Here is a 26506-nt window from a genome sequence, read left to right as displayed (position 1 = left end):
AGACTTTTATTTTCTTTTAGTATCTCTGAAGGGATTGCAACAGACCTCGTACGAGTTGTATGTGGTAGATATATGGAAAATGATATCAAGCGTTTTGATTGTTATCGCCTATTTCAATGTACACCAGACCAAACTTTTACTCTTTGTGCACTCTTCGTATTTCTACATTTTGTGTCTTGAAAAATCTTTTTATTTTTCCTTTCGATTTTTTTGGCATGTCACACGAAAAGGAATCATGATCAAACGAAAGACTGCTTCCCTGATTTTTTTTTTACACAAGCAATCCGGTTTAAGTCGATGATGCTCTACATTTTGGTATTTTACTTTTTTTTACCTACTTCGCAATGTATGCTAACATTGCAATTTTTCACCCGTCGGGACAGTAAGTATTCTCATCTCAACGAATGTAGGAGAAGCAGTCATTTGCAAGCTGCCCAGGTAGATATAAGTAATTAATGGGCTACTTTTATATGTCATTTTTAGAACTTTGGAACAGCACATTCTATGTCATTCTCGTCGGCGTGGCATTTTTTTAAACATTTAAACGGGTTGACTGTTAAAAGTTTCTTTGCGTACAGGTAAACATTTATTTAGAAGTTTGATTTATTTGCTATAAATTGTTCCTATAGATCTAACACTTTAAGAAAATCTCAACTTATTTAAAAGTGCCTCTCTTTCCCCTAAAAAGTTTAGCACATTATTCATTTTATTGAGTATTGTATATTTTATTACACATTATACATTTTATTACACATTATACATTTTATTACACATTATACATTTCATTACACATTATACATTTTATTACACATAAAAAAATTTATTACACATTATAAATTTTATTATTTATGTATTAAATTCTTTCCATTGTGTTTACTTAAATCATTATCAATGGGAGATTTGTTTTTAAAATCATTGTAAAAAACATGTAATGACATGCTTAGAGTTAAACATGAAAAACATAATTAAGAATGGCACCATTTATGACAGCTTTTTTTCATTCCACTGCTAGGATATAGGATTGAATATCATTGAAAAACACTATTATATCGTTTAAATTTTAACATTTTTAACATAATAATTGAAAGCCATGATTATTGAACTCAATAATCATGTCCATAAATCTTTTTAAAAATCATCATTTATAATTTTTTTTAAAACTTTTCTTTTTTTTTAATTTTTATTATTCAATCTTAAATCCATAAACTTAATTCCGCTTCACCATGTATACAAATCATTTTCAATGTACTGCGTTCTAGCTCACATGAAATAAATATCTACTCAGAGAACCCTTACATGTTGATTAATTGGAAGATTGAAATATTCCTAAGAAGCCATACGCGTAACTCTCAATATTTCTCAGTCATGCTAATGAATGAGTAAGCCTTATGTTCTTCCAGGTGGAACATATTCAACAAGGATTTAATGAATGCTAACGCCTAGCATAAGGTGCTTAGAATATAAATTTATTTTGATTAGAATTTATAATTCCATTTCATTCTTAAGACAGCACGCATAAATTTCGAAAGATAAACTTCACAAGGACCAAGGAATGTATGTTTGATCTACATTGAAGAATTTTCGAAATACATCACTACTGATTTTCAAATGATTGAATTAAAAACTAGATTTGATTCATCTTGACAGATGATTTATTATTCAATATGGTTCATGTGATTAAGGATTTTATTTACTTACTCTTGTATCGGTAAGGTAGTGAGGCAGTAAAATATCAAAAATGTTTAATTTATTATTTTTTTAGCTTTTTTATTTCATTTGTTTATTACTTTACATTGAATATTCTGTAAGAATTTTTTTTAAGAACCTAATATTCTGTAATTTTCCTACATAAAATTGTTCCCGAAATTTACAGAAATTTACTAATAAACTACATCGTAATCAGTCAAAAGAGAAATTTTTTCTGTTCACAAATAAAATCTGTAACCATTGATAAAGTCTACACAACAGAGTGTATCTGTTGTGTACACACTTTTTCTGTTCGAATATGGAAAACTCTAGAATAAAAGCGAAAAGAGATAATTTGATGCATTGAAATAGATGGGGACTGTCTGTATGGTGGTCAAGGAGTTGGCTTGATATTAGGAATTTTCTGGGTTCAAATTCCGCTTTTGAATGTCTGAATTTAACGATTAAATACGCACAAAAAATTCTTCGACGATATTTTTCAAACGGAGTAGTTTCGATTTCTCACAAATTGCAAAAATTAGAATAATAAAAAAACTAAGCAAAATTTTAAAAGCCTGTTTCATTATGTAAAGCAGAACGTATACAGACCTTCATGCTAAATTTTTCCACCGTGCCCTGACCTACGGAAAATATCTTGTTCGTCCAAATATTTTCCGTAGTGTTGGAGGTAATTTAACGTGTTTTTCCGTGGCATAGAATGCTGGCAAATTTGCTGCCGGAAATGTTCCGTGCTACAGCACAATTTTTTATGCGGTGTATAGCAAATAAATAGTTTGACAAAGGCATATTTGCTTAAAATTCTAGTTACATAAAAAATTTAGCTTTCCCTTTTAAATTAAGTAACATTGATTTTTATTCCTAACTTTACTTTCGAAGAAATTTTCGTGGAATTTGATGTTATTAAAAAGTACTTATTTTTTACGTATACCAATGTGAAATTTACAATAAATCGACATTTCAATAAATAATTTGAATAAAAACTGCTCATTAAAGAAACTAATTAATCCATCTTTGCTTTTGAGATATAACAAAAAATTAACAGCATAAAAATTAATTTAACATGAATCAATCCCTAATCATTTAAATTAACTTTCTAAATATCAATTTTAAATTACCTTCTTTATTTTTGTACAACTTAATTTTTTTTCAAGAGAATAAATTAGTATTTCCTTTAAAAATATGTTTAATTGGCTGAGTAAAGTGAGAAAAATATAATTTTTGAAATATTTAAAGCATATTTAGTTCCGAATTATTTTAAGATTAAAAAAACATACATTTTTATACGAGGTAAAGGTATACAATTTTTAATGTTTCAGTTATCGTTTTACATTTCTTATTTAATACGGAAAAATTTTTTAACACAACATTTAATTAAACATTTATTTATGGAATACAGTAATTTGGTGAACATAATTATAGGAAACAAAAAAAAAAACTTGAAAGCCTATGTAAGCATTCTTTCGGAATGCTAAAAAATACTAACAATCTACATTTATAAGTTTTTAATGAATATTCTACTGCTTCTTATTTACTTCGAAGTTATATATTTAGTTACATTTTAAATTTATTTATTAAACATAAATCTTTAACAAACATCCGCCTTGAGTCCCAGACACAATTAAATATGAAATAAAAGTATATGTAAAGTCCAACGCAATTATTTCATCAACATTTACTTAAATATTTCAACGTTAATGAGAAGGTCATTTCGTTTGATTTTTTGAAAACTATTCCCATTAATATTACGATCAGAAGTATTTAAACAAAATGAATCAAGTTGTATATGTAGGATTGCTTTTTTTTCAACAGGGATTATTTTTTCCAATTTTTCGATATTTTAACAGAATTCAAGCCAATAAAAAAGGAAATATTATTTACAGGATTTTTGAATTATCATTTGTAGTATCTGCGAAGTTTTCAAAAAGCAATGCGTGCAATATTGTGAAATTTTTGTGTAGTTGTATGATTGCTATATTTATGCAAAAAATGCTCCCAATTCTTCTAGGAATGATTTTTTTAAGAAAAAAAACACTTATGTGTTTGTTGCTTATTTGTGTTGTTGTGCCTCGCAAGTGTATAAATAATATTCAAAATACTTCTATAAGCCATGGAAAAAATGAAGTTAAAAATTTTGAAAATGGATATTCCTAATCTTTGTTGTAAATGTTGATATTGCACTTAAGTAATAAAATCGTTGCTTTTACTTTGTATGAGAAAGCTTGATTATTAATATTTGTTTGACATACTTTAGCTACTTTCTAACCTATTTTTTAGGTTTTTCCTTCTTTTCATTTAATACTATAAAAATATATAATATCGTTTAAAATTAATTTACTATATCTCTAAACTAAAATAACTAAAATATATAAATTCCAAATTCCGTACAGTTATGTCTAATAGATTTTGTAAAAAAAGCGCGGATCAAGGAGTTATGAACCTTCTGAGTATCAGCATTGGTTTAAGTTCAACAAAAAGGAGAAACTGAACAAGAGGGATATCGTATACTAATATAAAATTTGAAGTTAAATGAGTTAATTTAAAGTAGATTCATTTCATTAATATTTTAAAAAACTTTCCAATTTAAAATATTTGATCTAGATACTTACATAATTTGTTTATAGCTTAACGCAAATGTATTTTTTAAAAATTATTATAACTCGTTTGGAGTTTCTAATATTTTACCAACATATAACAAAAGAGATCGCATTCATCTTTCAAAAGTGCCAACCCCAAGAAATTTCAAACAATTTTTCTTCCTCGAGAATTGAAGTTTTGAAAGAAGATAGCTCCGTTGAAACTAGCTAAAATATATAACGCATTATCACGTTAACAGAAAATAAGCAATAAATTCAGTAAACTTTAAAAAAATCGAATTTTTTAAAAAAAAGACAAAAAAGTACATCTAACACGTTTCCTCATTTTTCTTAAAAGAGAACAAAATATTGAAAGTTGGAGGAAAAAATAAAAATCGCACCGTGTCTTGACAAATAATAACTTTTAGGCGATGACACTTTTTGTAATAAGAAAAGTAACTAACCGTGACTTCGGTAGCTTTTGAATGGGGGGCGAGGCGTGTAAAAGGGACAATACAGTGAAGCTCGATCCGGAACTTTCAAGAAAAATAAAATATTTTTATCAGTTTTTAGAAATATATTGGGCGGGATTGAAACGTCAGTGAAACGCTAATAATTCATGGAATTTACGAAATATAAAACAGAATTTTTTTCTTTATGAAAAAGTATTTGACATTGTTATTGAAATGGTAATTTTAGATTAAAACTCTTATTTTTTTCATCGTTTCATTTATTTTATGTTTGAGAAAATTAAAGGGAAAGTGACAAAATTAAGGGAAATATTTTTTTGACACTAAGCTGGAATGACAATGTAACTATGTATTGAATGAGGTATTTAGCTACAGTAAATTTATAAAAGCGTCAAAAAATTAATTTTGCTCCTCATCAATTCAACAATGATTTTAATTTATGATAATGGATCTATAGAAATAATTTTAAATAACCGTAAATTTGGTTTCAAAAGTATCAAACTTTTTTTAAAGCATAATTATTATGCAATTGGTTAAAACTTCAGTAAAAAAAAGTTTGAAATAAATTTTATTAGTAACTGGTTTCCCAGAAAATTAGTTCCGCCAACCAAAATAAATAGTAAAATTATGACTTACATTAACAAACAGATCTATACATGTAACTAGCAAGTCTATCAATTAGTTAGTCTAAACCATTAATGCATTATAATAAATAAAATTTCATCTTATAAACTATAGGATCATTCCCAAAAATATTTAGATTTGTGCAAAATCATGTTATAAAATTTCAGTTGTAAAAAGTTTAGATTTAACAACTTAAATGTATAATTGTTTAAAGTTTATGATTGTCATTAAAGTTAAAAAAAATAAAGGAGCATCATTTTCTAAGCAAAATTTTAATTTTTATTAAAAACAAATAATTTTACTGCAAACTATATATAAAGTGTTGTTTCGAATATTTAAGTATGTGTTATATTTACAGATTGCACTCAAAACTATTTAAAAAAATTTAAGTTTGACAAAATAAAGTTCTAAACTTACAGATGAACGTAACAAACTACGTAATAAACAAAGTCTAGAAAGAAATCCGAACTGTTAAATTGTTTTTGCTCTCAATTTCTTTAGACTAGCTTTCTTCAAAATTGTATGACTTTGAAACTATGTTTAAAACACCTCGTATCTAAAAGCTACCCCTAAATTGTCATTCTTTAATTCATATGATAAAGGTGTAAATTCGTTTTGCTCAACTAGTACATGACTACAGAAATGAATTATTATATAATCCAGTAATTTTTTTTTCTTTTTAGTACCAATATATCAGTCCCCAATTAAAATTCAGAAACGTAAGTCACAATAGCTATACAATTGTTGTACTGTTGCAGTTAAAATCAGACTATGAACTATTATAATCGAACTATTATAAAAATCATTATGATCGATAATCTGCATTATAAGTATGATTTTCTCTCTGCAAAGCTGGAAGCTTCAGTTCACTAATATGTAAAAAAAAATTTAAAAGTAGTTCTCAAGAACTAGTACATGACTACAGATATGAATTATTATCTAATCCAGTAACTTTTATTTTCCTAATAGTACCATATATTAATTCTTAATTAACGTTAAAAAAAACGCAAGTCATAATGATACATGGCAATACTTTACAACAGGGGTGTCAAACTCAAAAGCTTACTTGGGCCGAATAAACAATGCTTAACTTCAGGTGGACCGCAAAAAAATCAATGCTCATAGAAACACATATTTTTATTTTGAATAGTACATTGTAATAAACATATATAAAGTTAAATTATTGTTTACGTCCTGATACTTGATACTTTTATTTCGGGAGAAATTTAATTGGCCGAGACTACTTTCAACATCGACCCAACGTGAGCGTTATTAATATGGTTTCGAGCAGAAGATTTATTTCCATTCATAACTGAAAATAATTACTCCCACTGATAAGTAATTCCAAACATGAAATAATTTAAAATGATCCGTATAGTTTATGAATAAAGTATATTATAATTTTATATGCTGGTTTCGTTTCTAATTCACATTTCTATTTTATTTTTATTTCGCGTCGGATTAATTGATTAGGCCAGGAAAATGTTCATCTCGGGCCGCATGCTGCCCATGGTCCGCGAGTTTGACACCCCTGCTTTACAAGTAAAACTAAAAAGTGCGTACTTTTACACATCATTACTTTTACTTACTTTTCAAACTTAGTATTTTTACTTTTTTTTCCGTTACTGGTTTTGGGAAACAATTACAAGCATTTGTAACGAAATGTCAAAAAAAGGAGCTGCTTTAACCTGAAAATTTTTAAACATTTTCCTCTTTAAAAATTACAAATGCTATACATCTTCTTCTTTCAAACACCTTTAAGTATTGCAGTTTTCTGAACTGAGTTCGAATTTCTTGAACACGCAATAACTTTATTGCAAAAGTCATCACGAATTCTGAAAAAGAACCTTTTTTCTTCAATGATTTGATATATTTAAAATCAGTTTAATTTGTAACTCCTTTTTTATGCAAACATTGAATTTCATTTCTGTTTTGGTGTTAGGATATTTGCAATTAATTTTGTAACATTTTCCTGCATTTGAAAGTTTTATAAATATAAATTAAAATTTAATGTATTTTGAATTAAATTTTGAATTAAATTCTTGAATTTTGCATTTTGAATTTCTTTTCTTGCATTTCTTTTAATGAAAGTTAAGGTTAATTTGAATTTTTGATTTCCCCGAAATGTAACTTAAAGTCGTCTTTTTAATTCTTTTCATTTGTCACTTTTTAAAGTCAAAACTTTTTAGTTTTTACTCATTACTTTTGCCAAAAGTACTTGTACTTTTACTAGTTACCTTTCAAATGTAACGTTTCCATGCATGGTCACAATAGCTATAAAATTATTGAATTATTACACTTGAATCAGGCTACGAACTTTAATTTAAAAAAATTATTATAATCGAAAATCCACATGAATAAAATGTTTTAATCTTTGCAATACTGGCACAGGAAGCTTCAATCTACTAATATGAGGTAATTTTTTTTAAAAGCTGTTCTCAAGAACTAGTACACGACTACATAAACGAATTACTATCTATTACAGTACATTTAATTTTCTTATTGGTAACATATTTTAGGCCTTAATAATTGTTCAAATAGCACAAGTCACAATAACTACAAAATTAAATTTGAAACTAGGCTATGAAGTAATTGAAAAAAATTTTAATCGGATACTAAGTTACTCGGACCCTTTAAAAATACTTTGAGTTTAATTTATCAAGCAGTGATCATCACTACACCTTCCTTTCGCATATCTTTGAAGCAACTTATGTACTCCTGGGAGTACGTATGTCATAAGTCAATAACTACTGCACTAGACATTTATTTTATTAAACATAATTTTATGAACTATGCAAGCATTTTCAATTACTTTTACAGCAGTCAAAAACTTATATAAGGTATTTATATTTCGTATGCTTTATTTAAATATTACTGCATAAATACCGAGCTCTACATTGATTAAAAATTTAATACATAATGCCTTTGTAAAATCTGCAGTTTCCAATTACAAATTGTATTATCAAGCAATATTCATATCACAAACATTTACTCTAAATTTTGTTTGCTAATTCCTTTAAAAACTATAGCTGACATCCACCGATTTATCATTTTAATGCATATATTGAACTTCCTGATCAGGATCATGAAAAAAGGAGTAAGGTACGAAAAACAGGAATTTTTACATATCCCGGACACATCGGAAAATATAATTTTTGCGTCCGGTCCTATAGAAAATCTAAGTATTTCTATATTTTGATAGCAAATATTTCATAACTGTATGGAACTACATTTAACGATATATTACTGCAGAAGCTTTTGCTAAATATGTGAGTGATTCTAATACCATTTATTGTCAAATTCTGATTATAATTAATTAACGAAATGGATCCAGAATCCTATTACAAAAACAGACTTCCCTAAATTTCTCGTGCATACCTCTCGCAAAACAAGCTAAAACATCCATCATTCTATCATCTTAATGCAGATAGGAAGTTCCCCTAGTGTTGGTGGTTAAGGTTAATATGCATTGAATAACAAAAACTGTCACTCTATACAGTTAAAAAATTTTCATTGTACAAAATAAATTTTTTTGTGTATTATTTGAAATCAGTAACCGTGCTCTTAAATGTACGGACACTAGAAATTTAAAACAACTAGTACAAGCCTCTATTTATTAACAATGTCAGCTTTTTTCTTTACTTCAACGAAAGCTTAAAATCAGAATATCCTCCCAATATATTTCATAATAATTGGGAGTTACAGTTGATGAAATTTCAATATATAAAGGGCATGAAAAACTAGTGAGTAATTATTAACTATTCAGTTATTCAGCGTATTAACTATTCAGAATTAACTATTCAGCGGTGGAGCTATATTTTTAATACAAGCACTTACTCCTCTAAAGTTTACGTGCATACCGCTCTTGAAACTAGCTAAAACATCCATCACTTCATCATCTTAATGCAGATATGCAGTTCCTGGTCATGGTTGTGAATGAAAATATGCACTGAATAACAAATGCTGTTACTCTGTATTCTTAATTCTCCAAAATGACACTTTTTGTGTATCATCTGAGACGATTCAAGTTGTCCTTGGGTGTACGCAAACTAAAAATCCATAACAACTGGTTCTAGCCAAAAATCCATAACAACTCGTTCAAGCCTTAATTTATTAACTAAATAATTTTTCTTCGTTACTCTACCGAAAGTTAAAAATCAAAATGTCCTCAAAATATATTTTATAATTATTTGGGGTTACAGTTAGTGAAAATTTAATTTCATGAAAGCTTGTGAAAAAAAGCCCTAATGCAAACACGTAGTCCTCTTAAGTTTACGTGTATATTGCTCTAAAAACTAGCTAAAACATCCATCACTTCATTAACTTAATACAGATATATGGAGTTCCTGGTCATAGTTGTGAAGGAAAATATACGCTGAATGGCAAACGCTGTTACCCTAGACCATTAAATTTATTCTTAATTGTTAATTGTCCAAAATAACAGTTTTTGTAAAAGATCGAAGACCATTCAACGTGTTGTTGGTTGTACGCAATCTAGGAATCCAAAGCAACTGGTATGAACCTTTACTTATCATGTTATTATGTAACTTTTCTTCTTTACTTTAATGAGAGCTAAAAACCAAAATTGTCTTCCAAATATATTTTATAATTATTTGGAGCTTCAGTTAATGAAAATTTAATACGTAAAAGCCTGTGAAAAACATATGAGTAATCCCCATTCCATCAAACATCAAATTATTCAGCGATGGAACAATATTCCTGATACAATCACATACTGTTCTAAAGTTTATATCCATACCGCTATAAAAACTAGCTAAAACATCCATCACTTCATTATCTTAATGCAGATATGGAGTTCCTGGTCAAGGTTGTGAAGGAAAATATGCACTGAATAACAAACGCTGTTACCCTAGACCATTAAATTTATTCTTAATTGTTAATTGTCCAAAATAACAGTTTTTGTAAAAGATCGGAGACCATTCAACGTGTAGTTGGTTGTACGCATACTATGAATCCAAAGCAACTGGTATGAACCTTTACTTATCCTGCTATTATGTACCTTTTCTTCTTTACTTTAATGAGAGCTAAAAACCAAAATTGTCTTCCAAAGATATTCTATAATTATTTGGAACGTCAGTTAATGAAAATTTAATACATAAAAGCCTGTGAAAAACATATGAGTAATCCCCATTCCATCAAACATCAAATTATTCAGCGATGGAGCAATATTCCTAATACAAACACTTACTCCTCTAAAGTTTACGTGCATATCGCTCTGAAAACTAGCTAAAACATCCATCACTTCATCATCTTAATGCAGATATGGAGTTCCTGGTCATGGTTTTGAAGGAAAATATGCACTGAATAACAAATGCCTCATTATTTATTAAAGCACTCACTCGAGAACGCTGAGAAGAATTCTGAAAATGATGAACTTATCCGGGAGCAGTTATAGCCTATTTTGTTTGATGTATATTTCTGAGCTATGCCCGATTTCAGACACTTGATAAATATTGATAGTTCACTTAAAGTTTTAAAATATTTCCAATTTCAGACGATAGTAATATGTCTGTAAGCATTTTTTTACTTAAAGTATGGAATGTTGTCCTAAAGACGTGGTCGGTTTCGTTATTTGTTAAAGTTGGGTAATGTGTTCATTTAAAATTTTCAGTTCCATGGAAGTTTTTGAAATTGCTGATTTCTGCCAATGGATCTATTTTTTTAAAAATTTATTTATTATACAAAGAACAAAACTCAAAATTACTGCCTAAGTAACAGCTAAGAGAAAATGTAAAAGAATTGAATATTCTGTGGTATAAGCTTCAACATATCTTTAAACACGTTTTTGACGTGAATAAATCAGTGGATATATTTGCTGTTGATGTTAACTTGGATGTATGCACATACAAAGAATGTGAGGCATTAAACAGGTATTTGTAGATATAGATGAAAAGACAAAGGAAAAGAACCAGCATATTAATGCTTGAGAAAAAAGAATGCATGATGTATACAGAAATGAATGACAAAACGATAATTGAAAAAATGACTACCAGAATTACAAAGTAATTTTATTTTAATTTATAACCATCCTGAAACAGCCAACTCAATTTCGAGTTTACAAGAAAAAATGTTCAAGCTTATAGCTTGTAATTTTGAACCAATTCAGATGACAAGAAAAATGTTGGATCAGTTGGAAATGTGCTTGCTTCGAGGACTTTTTGAAGAAACTAATCCTCATTTGGGTTACACGGAGAGGAAAACCATGAAAATCAACCACGGTTAATCTGGTGTCAAGTGGACTGTCTTCCACTGAGGTTTTTTTGCGCTCTACACTCCGAGCCTTCGCGGCTCTCGACAACTTGATTGATGCAACCTTAGGATTTAGCATTGAAAAAGTTTGAAACTTTTGAAGGAATAAGAATTCCCTTTTTGAAAAAATAAATTCTATCACGCCATCACGACAGAAACACAGAAGCGAATTGTTGGATCTAACGAATGTTTTCATGGCAATTCCTGTGATTGGACAACATAAGTAGGAAGACTATCGTCATGCAAAAATGCATACTAATTTATGCCTTAAAACATTGTTTTTGACACAGAAGGAAATGGTTTGTGCTTTTCAAATAAAGATAATAATCTAATTTTAAATATCTAAAGATAATATTCTAATCATAAATTGATAAATGACTTGAATCTAATCTAATTTGATGATTTAGTTTGAAGATAATAATCTAGCTTGAAAAGTCTAAGGATAATAATTTAATCTAATTTGATAATTTAATTTGAAAAATGACTTTCACAAGCAATCTAATTTAATTTGATAACCCAATTTCAAGATAAAATCTTATTTTAAAAATCTAAAGATAATAATCTATTCTAATTTGACAATTTAGCTTAAAATATAATAATCTAATTTGAAACATCTAAAGATAATAATCTATTCTAATTTGACAATAAAGTTTAAAATATAATAATCTAATTTGAAAAATCTAAATATAATAATCTAATCTAATTTGAAATATAAATTGTTAGGAGTTTGTTTGGAGGAATAAAGTTGCAAGAAGATTGATACAGAATAACAAACTTGAATAGACTAGATTCTAGTCTATTCTAGTTACTAGAAGAACACCATGCATTAAATAATCCAAAATTACAAAGATTAAAGTGGACTGGATATGTTGTTTGAATAGAGGAGCAGAAAAATGCCAAGAGATTTTAAAGGGGAAGCTAAAATTGAGGTATATTGACTGCATGAATGTAATACAAAATATTTAGAAGGAGAAATTGAAGAAAAATGGCACTAAATAAATATGGACAAAAGAATCTTTTTGAAAATGCTAGAAACCTAAATAGTATTTCATGAAAATGAAGAAAAAAATTACGGGGAAGCTAAATTAAACTATTTATTTTTACGTATTCATTTAGCTCTGAATAATAGTTAATGTACTATTTTTTGAGAGACATTAAATGCCTGTTTAATAGGAATTACAGTTATGTTAGTACAGAAAAGTTTAGGTTATGTTACAAAATCTGTTATATCGCATTAATTTTATGGAAATTCATTATAAATTTGGCGCGTAACTCAATTAAAAAAATTAAAATATCCATAATTGAAATAGATTGATTAGTTAATTAGGTAGTCAAAATTTACTCTGCATGAATTCTAACATTTAATTCTTATAATTTGTGCTAATTTTTCTAAAGGTTCGAGAGAATACCAATATAATTTTACTGAGTTACATGTAAAACCTGACCTCATTATCTGCATGTTAAGATTTTTTTGTTAATTCATTGAATGTAGGCAAAAGAATCATTGTGTTATCTTAATTAATCATTGTGTTATCTTAAGAATCATTGTGTTATCTTGTGTTATCTTAATTGTGTTATATTAATGTGTTATCTTAATCTGTCTTTAATCGATTATTGATGAAATCCATATGTTTACAATAGTGTAGGTTCAATAAATTGTTGAATTTAGAAAATCGCAAGTATTGTGAAACAACACTTTTCCTTTTAATTCTATCTTTGATAAAATAAATACTAATTTTTGGAGAAATAAATACTGATTCCTTTTAAATTGAATATTTTAATTCAGGAACACTTGAACCATTCCCAAATTCAAATTTGTTTATGATCAAAATACTCTCTGTAGTGACAAAGCTTTTTAGAAAATAAAATTTTTTTTGAACATGGCACTTAGCACTTGAAATCGGTTAGACAGATCCACTTCTTGTACTAACAGTCAGCTAAAGTTCAATAAAATACCACAAGAGGCAATTATAAAATTTAGATGTCCATATCAATTACCAGATGCATATTACCAGATAATTAATACGGATATTAGATAGTGATTTTAACAGCTATAATTATTACATTGTTCTTTCCTTATTATATATAATGGTTTCGATGTTCACATAGCTTAGATGTTTTTTAGAAATTTGAATATTAAATAATCCTCTCTTTTTTCATATGTTCCAGGCTTTCATAAATCAGGGTTATCTAATTTTTAGATTACCCTGATTTATTTACCCTGATTTATTTTAGATCACCCTGATTTATATTTTACCTGATAACCCACTTTTATGATAGTCATATTATTTTAATTTTTTCGTTATTATGTATAATTTATTAACTTTTAGAGATGTTACTTCTGTAATAATATTTGCATTCAAAGTATCCACTGCAAATAATGTTTTCTCTCTTAATAATTATAATGTAACCAGCACTAATGTTTTTTTTTCAATGTCAAATTTACCCACTGTTATTAAAATATATTAAATAGTCCTGAGAATACATAATATACTGGGAGTTAATAATTTCTTCGTTTTATATGCTTTGAATGCATGACTCACCCATTATTAATAAAAGTATGATTAATCAAAAATCAAATACATCTTTATAAGGCATATTATATTAAATAGTCAATGTGATAACGATTTCCAAATTCTCCTTTAATCAGAAATATAACAAAAGATTGAACATCATCACTAAATGGAACCTAAATTATAAACATATATCAAGTCGACTGTTTTACGTCTTATAAAGAATGTTATTCATTTACAATCGCCATTTGTGTTTTGAGACCTATAGACTATAGAATACAGAAGACTATGGAAGTGCACTATAGACTAACAGAAATCATCACTCTAAGGCAGGGATGGGCAAACCTTTTTTTGGTCGAAGGCCAAAAATTGAGAAAAAAAAAGTTTGGTGGGCCAAGTGAAAACTTCTAAAATAAAAATTACAACTTCTAAAATAAAATAAAGTCCATTCATCATTGAACGCATGGCACTCTGAATCAACTTCGAGTTCTTAGTTGCCATTTTGGGATTGAAAAATTTCACAAATAACTCAAAATAGCTGTAGCCATTTTATACATTTAATAATTTCACCATTATTTGCAATGACGTTATAATGTGTGCAATCTTTCCATATGCAGTAAATAATGTTAGAACTCGAGCCGGCAGAAAAATCCGCTCGTTGGAGCTTAAAATGCGCAGTCTGCCACATGTGAAGTACAATTCACCTGTACTAGATTCCATATGTCTGCTCCTCGAGAAAGACTCGTTGGAGCAAAGCTACGGCTATTTTATAATGAACTTCTGATTTTAACATTTTACCAATTGAAGCTGTCTGTGGTAACTATTTTCATCAATTCATGTTTTGTAGAGCGAAAATAGAGAAAGTAAAAAGGTCATCAGTACTTGGTTGAAAAAAAAGGAACAAAAATAGCTTTAAAACAAAGTAGACAAGAAAATGGATGTATAATGTATATTGTTTATATTCGCCACGGATCGTCAAGTTAAAATTTTATCCGCGGGCCGGATAAAACCTTCGGGCGGGCCACAGTTGGCCTGCGGGCCGTAGTTTTCCCATCCCTGCTCTAAGGCCTAGTAAAAAGAAATCAGGTACCTCATTTAATGGCAAAATTTGTCCACTATTGATAATTTTTCCTCACTAAATATTCATGATATAACCACTATTAATGATGTTTCCTTTCAATGTGTAATGTATCCACTATTAGTTAAACACATTTAATAATTCTTGAAATACATAACACACCTGATGTTAATAAATTATTATTTTTACTTGTTATCAAAGTATAACTCCTCCATTATTAATAAACAGTATGGTTAATTAATAATAAACACATTGTTATAAGCCGCCTAATATTAAATTTTATCAATCAGATAATAAATTTCTAAATACTCATTTAATCAAGGACATCAAGAAGAGATAGTGCACCAGTAGTTAACATACTATTAATTTTAAAAATAAATCAGGTTGACACATTTTCATCTATTAAAGAATGTTATTCATTTACAATCGCAATTTGTGTTTTGAGACCTAAAGCGCGAGAGTGACTACCTATAATCATCACGTTTTGGCTTAGTAAAAAGAAAACTGGCGCCTAGTTTAATAGCTGGATTTGTCCACTATTGATAATGTTTCCTCTCTAAATAATCATGATGTAACCACTATTAATGATGCTTCCTTTTAATGTGTAATGCATCCACTATTAATTAAACGTATTTAATAATTCTTAGAATACACAACACATCGGATGTTAATAAATTTTCATTTTTAATTGCTATCACTGTATTACTCATCCATTATTAATAAACCGTATGATTAATTAATAATGAAAAACACTGTTACAAATATTATTAAATTGTCAATCAGATAATAAATTTCTGAATTCTCATTTAATCGGGGACATCAAGAAGAGATAGTGCATCAGTAGTTAACAGACTATTAATTATAAAAATAAATCAGGATGACAAAATTACACCTATTAAATAATGTTATTCATTTACAATCGCAATTTGTGTTTCGAGACATAAAGCGCGAGAGCGACTACCTAGAATTATCAAGCTTTGGCTTGTTTACACCACCGCAGTGGCATTGTTCATTACAATAATCCTTAACAGCAAAACTCTCTGGACATCGGGAGTAAAAGGAAAGCTGGCGTCTCATTTAACGGAGGAATTTGTCCACTATTAATAATGTTTCCTTCGACTCTCGTAAGTGCAGCTCTTTGTTAATCTCTGACCTAATGCCCGAAAACCTGCAACAGCTGCGAATAATTCATTTGCACTGTCTTCGAGAGTGGAACGTGTCGGAGATAACAATGTTTGCTCATCCCATCCCATCCATGCCCTAACTCCCCTCTTTTAACTGGGACCGTGGACTTGCATACTGATGGGTCCAACGTCATTGTCTAAATTTTATCGATTACGATGGAAGGAATACGTACTATGCATAATTTCTAATCAGGTTTCTGTTTACTGTGTTCCGAGAAACAAATTAGAAGTGGAAAAAGTAATAGAGACGAAGTGTTTGTTGGATAAAAATAGTGAAATGGTAAACTCTGTACTGAAATGAAAAATTAAATTAGATTGGAATCCCTTAATAAAATCTTTTTGAATAGAATATTTTAGGTGTATTAATATTTAATCTTTATAGTGCGTACAGTATTTTATAAGAAAAAAATTACTTTAAAGATTTCTTCCAGTTTCTAATCAGATTTCTGTTTACAATGGTGTGTTGATAGCATATGGGAAGAGGAAAAAGTAAGAGAGAAAAAATATAGTTTAATAAGAAAAACTATCTTATTAATGTCTAGGTATTAAATTATCTATCTTATTAATATCTAAAAACTATCTATTAATATCTAGGGGAAAAAGTTTATATAGTGAAAAAAGTTTAGTATATTACAAAAATATTAAAATAGTAAATACTAAACAAACTAAGAAAAGTAACTTTATTAAAAGACCCATCTTAAAATAATGTAAATTTAAACAGGGAACATTTTATTTATCCCACTAACGGTTCTGCACGTAAAAAATCATATTTTAACCTGTAGTTATTCCGCATAGCAAAACCGGTACTTCCATGTTATTATACCAGAAAATAGTGCATTGGGGAGAATCAATCCTCCAATTTTACCCATATACTTAACCGCCAATGGATTAATGAAGGTGTTTTTGTATTTCTGTAGTAACCTTTGTGAAAAAAATATTTTATTGATTACCTCAAATTATAATGAGATTCTATGTGTCGTGTTCCTAGAAACAGAGCAAGAGAGGAAAAAGTAATGACTAAGAATTTATTGGATCTAGGTAATAATAAATATCATCTGGAAATTGAAACATTTATATGATTAAATCATTAAATTGAGCAATTTAAAATTTTCATTCTAAAATTATGGTAAAATTACCAGTAGCAGTCTGTCCACCCGACTAACCGTAAAGTTCACGTTAAAAATATTTTTCACATTTACGTTTTTGAAACCGGGTACAACTAGTATGGTCTGGTATCATGAATACAAAACTATACGAATTTTTAACCATTTATAGCTATCATGGTTTCAAAACCGTAAAAAAAGAAATCTGACTGAACAAAGGAGTGAGGCTTCTCATTAGATAATAGACACTGGAGAGTATAGAACAATGGAAATTCTTCACGTGCTTTGAAGGAAATAGAGGTGTCAATGCTGGGACTCGAACCCCCGTTCTGTCGGTCATGAGATTAATGGATTAGCTCTCCCAGCTATAACATGTTCGCAGTTGCAAGAAACTAAGATGCTTAATTAACTGGACTTAGTTGGTGCAATAAAATTCTTGTTATTTAACCGTTTTAGGTGAAGATTGCAGATAAACGATTTTTCTCATTGTTAATAGTTTTATTATAATCTTAGTTAGGGTTATTTGACTGTTTTGTTTAAATATGGTAAAATGACAATTAAATCGATCGTGAATTTATTAAAAAGGCGTTTTTAACAAGAAACTTTTTACAGTGTTTATATATATATATATATATATATATATATATATATATATATATATATATATATATATATATATATATATATATATATATATATATATATATATATATATATAACCTAATATTTGTATGTGCATCTACTTATGATTTTTAGTAAAAACTATTAAAATAGTAAATACTACAGGTAATAAAAAATGTTTAAGAAATAAAGTTAAGAACGCATTTTTTAATGTTGCCTGCTTTATTTATAAATCTGTGTGTTTACATTTACGGGCTGATTTTTATGAGAAAAAAATATTTTATAGATTATTTCTAAAAAAAAGGATTTTTTTTCTCTCTATTCCAAGAAAAAATAGATCGAAGAAAAGGCAAAGAAGAAGAATTTATTAAATAAAAATAGTGAATTACATCTAGTGTTAAAAACCCTTTTTTTAGATTAAACAATTAAACTATGCATTTTTAAATAAGGAATTGTTTTTCTATAAATATTATCTTAATATTCGTACACTAATTTAAGTTAAAAAATATTACAAAATGTTTCTCTAAATTTTAGTCTTTTCTGAATGCAGTGCTCTGTGAAGCAAATTTTAAGTGAAAACAGTTGCAGAAAAGAAAAGTATATAGAAAATCGTATAGAAAAACACTATCTAGAAATGAAATGAATGTGTGAATTGTAAAACATTGTCTAGAATTTAAATGAATGATTGAACATTATTCAGAAATGAAATGAATGAGTGAACAGTAGGACATTATCTAGAAATAAATGAATGAGTAAATAGTAAAACATTATCTAGAAATTTAAATAAATTGGTGAATAGTAAAACTTTATCTAGAAAGGAAATGAATGAGTGAATAGTAAAGCATTATCTAGAAATTTAAATAAATTGGTGAATAGTAAAACTTTATCTAGAAAGGAAATGAATGAGTGAATATTAAAACATTATGTAGAAATGAAAACATTACTTAGAATGATCAGCAAAATATTACCAGAAGCTTTATTTGCTACCTAAGTACATTAAAACTAAATTATAGTCGACACGTTTCAAGTGCTTCGATATAGGCGCCCATTTTCAAGACTTGAACTTCCACATGCATTTTATCCTGATTTGCCACTCTCGGTTACTGTGTTTTTTCCCCTTGGCTTCTGTGGTTTCTTTATATCTTTGTTTCTCATCTTTATGTTTCCATTTTCCCGTTGGCGACTTTAAGTTTCGTATTTCAAATCTCTTTTGCTTCTTCTCCATCCCGTATGGTAAATCTTTAAAATTGGAGCCTTTTTTTGAAGCTCTTGAAGCATGGCGACTGTAGTTTGATTTTTATGTACTTTTGTAGCAAATTACGCTTTTAATCTGGTATTATTTTGTAAGTAATGTTTCCATCTCTAGGTAATGTTTTACTATTCACTCATTCGTTTCATTTCTACTTTTACTCTTTGAAGCGAATGAAGCTCTTACTCAGGAAATATCTCACTGCTTCAGTTTCTTGGGATTATTTATAGAATATAAACAAAGTATTTAGAAATACAAAATCCTTTGTTTGTAAATTGTTATCTTTCCTTTTGCACACTAGTTTTTATGAGGAAAATATTTTAAGGTTTTGTTCAAAATCTAATCAGGTTTCTGCTTACAGTGTTACGGGAAACAGAAAATATTTTGTCTAGAACTAAAATACAAAAAAGAAAAAAAAATTAATAAATTCTTGGATAAAGCTATTTCAAACAAGGAATCTTTTGTTCATAAGATTTTTTAATATATCTGAACACGAGTTTTCCTCTAACTTCAATTTAGATTTCTGTTTACGGCGTTCCGAAAAATTAGAATTAAAGCCTTTATTGAACAAAAATAGTAAATATTATCTCGAAAAGGCTGTATTTAGCAAAAATTCATAAATAGAGCATATTCAAATAGGGTATCTTTTATATAAGCTTGTTTATTTATTTTACTAGATTTTCTGAGAAATAATATTTTATAGATTTCCTCGCAATTAAATATTTATATGTTGAAATGAGCATTCTATATTTGTATATATTAAACAAGAAATAAAAACTTTACTTGAAAATAAATGTTAAAGGTGTTTACTATAATACTACGAATAAACGATTAATGTTGTTTGAGTCTTGATCTTTGTAAATTGAATTTTGAAAGAGAGAAATGATCCATACATTTCCTTGCAATTATATATTTTTGTAAATTAAAACTCGTTTCTGATATTTAATAATGAATAGATACTTCATTTAGTTTATAAATTGTAAGGTGAATATTTTACATTTTCAAGTATATCCTTCCGTTTAATATTTTATAAAAGCTGCTTTCTTTATTAATCGCTTAATTGTCTAGAATATGGAATAAAACTTGAAAAGATTTGTAATTGTTGTAAATTGCCTATGGAAAAGTTTCAAATTGTAAAAAAATAATGTAAAATAACGAATATAAAGAAAAATAAAGAAAATGAGAGGTGCTTTAAACTCACAAATGTAAACTAAACCTGTGTGTTCAAAACTACCAGTATATGGTAAAATGTACCGTAAATTTCTCTGGCTCTGTGAGAAAATTAAAAATCTCGGTAGTTTTTACCAAAGAGCTTTGGTAACGATTTTGGTAAAACTAATAATCAAATATGGTTTGATAATATGTGATAAAATTTTATTATTCGGGGTAAAACTTAATAATATTTTCCTGATACCTTGGAGCATGGCATAGAAAATATTTATTCGTTTAAGTTTACTTTTCATTTTTTGTATTTTGCGTGGAAATAAAAACTAGAATTTTGAAAACCAAAACTTTCGCAAACCGTTACTATACGAACGAAAAAAATTGCAAAATGTTTTTATACCATACTCTTTAGTTCAGTTGAGGGATTTTTATCAGAATTGTTTTCTCCGTGTGGGATCGTTTCCTAAAGAAAAAAATGTTTAATACCTATTGATGGATTATTCCAGGAAATGCCACTGGCGAAATTATTATTTTACTATAGTTTTTGTCAATTTCAGATGATAAAACAGGAGTTAATATTTGCTTAAATAAGCGTCATTTATATTTGTTGATAAATTATTACTTTATTTGGTAAGAACGCATACCACCTGGAATAGCACTTTCATTAAATGGAGCATTAGATAAATAAGCATTTGGTTTATAGGAACCTTATTTTATTAAACCACGATAAAAACTACCATCTCTCAGGGGACCATTTTTAACCAAAACATGTTACATAGCAAAAATCTAATGTACTGCAATTTTCACAGTAATATTTGTTTGGTAAAATGTCAATAGTATTTCAGTATTATTTTATATGAAACAAATATTACCACAAATATTTAAATAATATTTTTGACTATAATATTTGCTTGGCGATATAATGATTTTACTGTTTATTATTGCTGTAAGAATTCCAGCACATTAATTTACGGTGAAATTCATTTTAATGATTAAACATCCAAAGTGCCAGTATTTCAAACTGTAATTTGATCTGGAATTTTTTTACAGTGTATTCTCCAAACATCAAAGTACACATAGTATGGCTCTTAGTTCTTAGTATATAAATTCCTCAGAGATTATTTATGACTTCTAAAAGTTTTATTTGTTAGCAGACGTTATATCAGACGACTGGAAATTAGAGTAAAAAATATCAAATTATTACGGTACTGTGCTATCAATATTTATGCATTTCAAATAATAAAACGAAAAAATAAATGAAATGATCTCCAGATATATTTTGAGTGTTAATGTAGTTTATATATATTCAGACAAAATAGTTAGAGCGTTGAATATAAGTGTTTTGAATGTTGATGCATTTTATAATTATTCAGCAAACATATCATATTATATTTAACCGGGTAGGATTTCAAAATGATTGGGATCCTCTAATTAGAATGGAGTTACAAAACCTTACCTAAATATGTCTGCTATCACTCTAAATTAGACAAACTAATCCAAAGATAATGAATATTTAAATGAGGATCGTAAATTTACAGCTTGAGCTGATTAGTAGACTCACTAGCTGAATTTCTTGAAATTTAATAAAATTTGAGCAACACCTGCTTACTTTCTCTGTCGATATGAAAGTTAGATTCACGCTCAGTTTGTTAGAGAGTGGGATGTCTTAACGCGAAATAATTAGCTACACAAGACGTGCATATCAATTAGATTTCGGAATTTACTTTTAAAGTTGCGCCGAAATTAAATTTCATTTAAAATAAATTTATATCCTTTAATCATTTATCTCACTTAAATTGCAAAGGAACAAAATACTTCAGTTTGTAAAAATATAGTTTTTATCCAAATGATTGAATGCCAAAATCAACTATCCAAACTCAGCTATTTTTCTAATTCAATTTGTAATTTTTTTTACAGGAAAATGAAGAAGATACGTGCTTTTTTTCAAATGAACAATTTGTTGCATTTTTAAATCCTTGTAAAAAGGACGCCGTAAAAGTGAAGAATTCAAAGAAGGAAGGTAATTATGTATGCAATGAAAAAATTCAACCAAAAAGGATAAAAAATTTAATACAAATTAGAATTTAACCGAATGAAGAAAGAATATTTCAAAATTTTATTTGTTAGGATTTCTAAATATTTTTTTTGATTCACTATAAACTAGATACCCCAGTTACGTATAGTTTTTACCTCATTTTTGACATAATTTTAAAATAGACTTGAGAAGTGTGGTCTATACGCAACTTCCTGCACGCATTTTTGGGTAGTGTTAAACTAAATCTTGTCATATCAAAATACCTTTTTTTCAGCAGATTCGTATAGTTGGATCAGGAGAGCGATCCGAAGTTTGGACACCTTAATATTAATTTTACTTCTTGCGTTTTTTGATTTATCTGGATAACTTCTGAAAAGAATTGCCTCAATTAATTAGCATATTTGAGTTCACCCCCTTGAAAAATCCCTTAATCCGACCTCCTGAAAATCCGTAAAGTAACATTAGATCAAAAGTTATTCAGGGTAATCCGTTTTTCTTGCACATTATGCATATTTCGTTCTTAAGGGGGAGTGACTCTAGACTCCAAAGGCTTGTCCCTGCATACTGGTGAAATATATGTATACTGCAATTCTAAAAGCCATGAAATATCTGTTAGAATCTCTTTTGACAGGCAAAGTGCAGCAACCCGACGGGGCATAAACTCCGCAAATACTCAAATAAAAAAAAACTAGTCATGTGCGTAAATAGACGAATGAATAATAATTAGCTGGATTTATTAGGCAAAAAAAATTGCTGGTGCCGGAATGAGCCAAAACATTCTTCAAATTAAGTGCAAATGATGTGCGCCTGGGACAAGTCGTGATGTCATTTTAAAACTGTCAATTTTTGTAAAGATGCATTGAATCTATAAATCCTTCCAAATTGCTGAAAATAGAGTTTCCAATTCATTAATTTGTCCACTTTTATAAATCACATAACCATAAAATTAATAGGGATCTACCACCCGTTTGAAATGTGGCTTATTGGCTTGACGATTTCAGTTCTTTATAGGAAATGGGCCTTAACATCAACACTCCTCCTGCCTATACTTATCAACCTGAACGAACTAAAATCGTGAATCATCCAATCAAGTTAAACTTTTTCAGCGACAGACATGCCAAAAAAAGCCAAATGTTGCTGCTCTGTCCTCTTTGAAACGACTCTATTCCACAATGGGCGTTACTGATGATATTTCAAGTAGTGTTGCTTGACTGTTAACACTCACTACTCTACGTGCACGTCACTGGTCTCTGTCTGTCAGTAAGTTGAAGTGTTACGCAAAGTAAAATGTTTTAGTTGAAAGAAAATATAATTAACCCTTTCTCCTTTCCAGACTGAAAATTTTTGAAAGTTAGTTTTATCTGAGCTGACAGCTGATCATGAGTTATAAGTAAAAACATTTTAACTACAAACTGTTTAAAAGCTACGGTTGCTATAAAACCTTCGATGTCTAGCAGCACATTTTTAAAAAAAAAACTGTGCTTAAAAAAACTCAGTCTTGCAGCACAGTTTTTTTTAAAGAAAAAAAATATGTGCTGCTAGACTGAAGAAACAACTCTGGAGATGTGGAACGCACTTTTGGAACATTAGAAAGAGAACTGTTGAAACACATAGCAACTTTCGTGATGTGCTATGCCTTGTGAGTTTCGCACCAATGATAATTCGTTTCTCAAAATATACTAAGTCTGTGGGTATAACTGACTAGGTTAACTGACATTATATTTAAATTACTAGACTACAAATGCAAGTTCTGGCAACGTGCTGACTATATACTTTTTACTGCATGTTAATAATAAAGTATGGCTTTCTAATATGTGACGAAATTTAATAAATGTAATAAATTTTTTTCAATTTTTACTAAATATGCGGTAGTAAAAAATTTAATTTTTAAATCAAAATTTCTGAATGAATGATTTACATACAGAATATTTGGCTTTGAATACCAGAACTATGGCTCTTTTTTATTAGAAATGTCTTTATCATACAGCCCAATAATTTTACCAGAATTTTTTTCTCCTTCTGACTTTCGGATCTTCAATGCAAATTTTATGTTTTATTTCTAGAGAAAATTATTTTTTAATACAAAGCATAATTTTTGTTCCGTTATTTAAACATTTTCTTACGCTAACAAATCCAAATCAATTTTAATTGTTTACGAAATTAAATTCCATTCATGAAAAATTGATTTAGATAACTAATATTCTCTTATGTAAATAAGATTTTTTTAGATGACTAACATAATTATTTTTATCCGTCTGACTTTCAGAATTTCAATGAATATTTTATTTTTCATTTCTAGAGGAAAACTCTTTTTAAATACAAAGCATTATTTTTATTCTATTATTTACATCATTTTTTTTCACCAACAGTTCGAAATCAATTTTAATTGTTTACGAAATTAAGTTCCCATAAAGAGAAATTGATTTAGAAAGCTAAGATTTTTACTAACTTAAAATGAATTTATTTTCAAGAATAAAAGTTCAAAAGACCGAAATTTTAGAAAAAAAGAAAAGTGAGTCAGAAATCATGTGCTCGTAAGACCATTGGAACATGTAAAAAAACGAGAATGATTTAGAGAGGACGATATCAAAGTTTTATGATTTGAAAAAAATGTGGAGTGTTTTTTCTCTCTCCTTACCTGATTGTTGTTTTATTTTAAAGTTTATTTTTGACATTAAAAATAAATAATAGATCATAAGCTTTTCGCGGATTTTCTTTTCATCACTATGCAAGTGTCTGTTCATCATTATGCAAGTGCATTGGTTATCAAAGGTAAACTTGTGTACATAAGACAGAGCAAAATATGTGTTTGTGAGTTAAGTTGAATAGATACTGAGAATAAATTCGTTGATGATGATTTCCAGATGTTAATATTTGTTCTGTGTTGTCTTAATATATTCTTTTACAGTATATTAAACGTTTCTGTTTATTCAAAGATGATTCTCCAATTTGCTTCTTTCGCACATATTATCTTTATTAATTTTTTAACACAAAAAATTAAGTTTTTTGTATGTTCCATTATAAAACTCCATTTTCATTAAATTTATTCAACTTTTCGTTTGCATTAGAATTACTTGTTATTGAAAAACATTAAAAGTAATAAAATAAACTCAATAAAAATAACATATATCCAAAAAAATATCCTCAAAAATGTCATAGCATTGAAAATAAAATTTTCTTTGTCGGAACATTTCAAAGGACATTTACAATTAAGAAAATGCATCAGTATGCCTATAAATTATTGTATTTTAAAATATAGGTTATCTTGTTAAAGGTTTAGTGTACTTTCAGGACGTTTAGTCACATGCTTTAAACCAAGAGAAAACGTTAAAGAAATAGGGGAACGTTTTAATAAGTGCAAATTCCAACAGAATTTCATACAATTAGAAGCCTATGATTTTATTAAACATTTTAAAAAAGATTTTCTCTAAGCTCATCAGCATATTTAATAGAAAGTATTTTTACTAATACCTAAAGTAATGAAGTCAAGAAAATGTAAATGGAGTACCAACAGTGCACCTTTTTCAAGAGTGAAAAAATAGGTTTACAAAGATTTGAACTGCAAATAAAAGTAAAGGACCAAAAGGAGAAAACACACACACAAAATAAATAAACAAATAAAATAAGGAAATAAAAAAATAAATAGATGAAATAAATAAAACTTAAGTTTTACTTACCCCAAAAGTTTCGGAACAAAATTTCGACTCCTAACAATTAATACCGAGTTAGAAATTTTGATAGTTTCATCAATCCTAGAGGTTACTTTTAAATTTTATTCACAATACCAAAGTCAAACTAGTTCAGTAGTTTATGAAGCAATTGTCGTAAATAGGAGATTAATATTTGAAATTAATTCTGTTTTATAAATTTAACTCTTTAAAAGAATCACTGAAATCGAGTTATATGCAGAATTCA

The 26506-nt window shown here is 28.2% G+C and overlaps 1 protein-coding gene across 1 annotated transcript in view; it reads right to left on the bottom strand.

Annotated features, from left to right (window-relative positions):
* The window catches only part of LOC107450041 (neurotrimin), a 311817-nt gene that overhangs the window by 11476 nt on the left and 273835 nt on the right, over positions 1-26506 (bottom strand). The gene's annotated exons all lie outside the window — the stretch shown is intronic.

Source organism: Parasteatoda tepidariorum, chromosome 8 (genome assembly GCF_982258835.1).
Source record: "Parasteatoda tepidariorum strain Cologne lab strain chromosome 8, Ptep-v5.0, whole genome shotgun sequence".
Classification (NCBI taxonomy): Eukaryota; Metazoa; Arthropoda; class Arachnida; order Araneae; family Theridiidae; genus Parasteatoda; species Parasteatoda tepidariorum.
The sequence above is the reverse complement of the archived record's forward strand: the minus strand, read 5'-3'. Positions and strand labels throughout refer to the sequence as shown.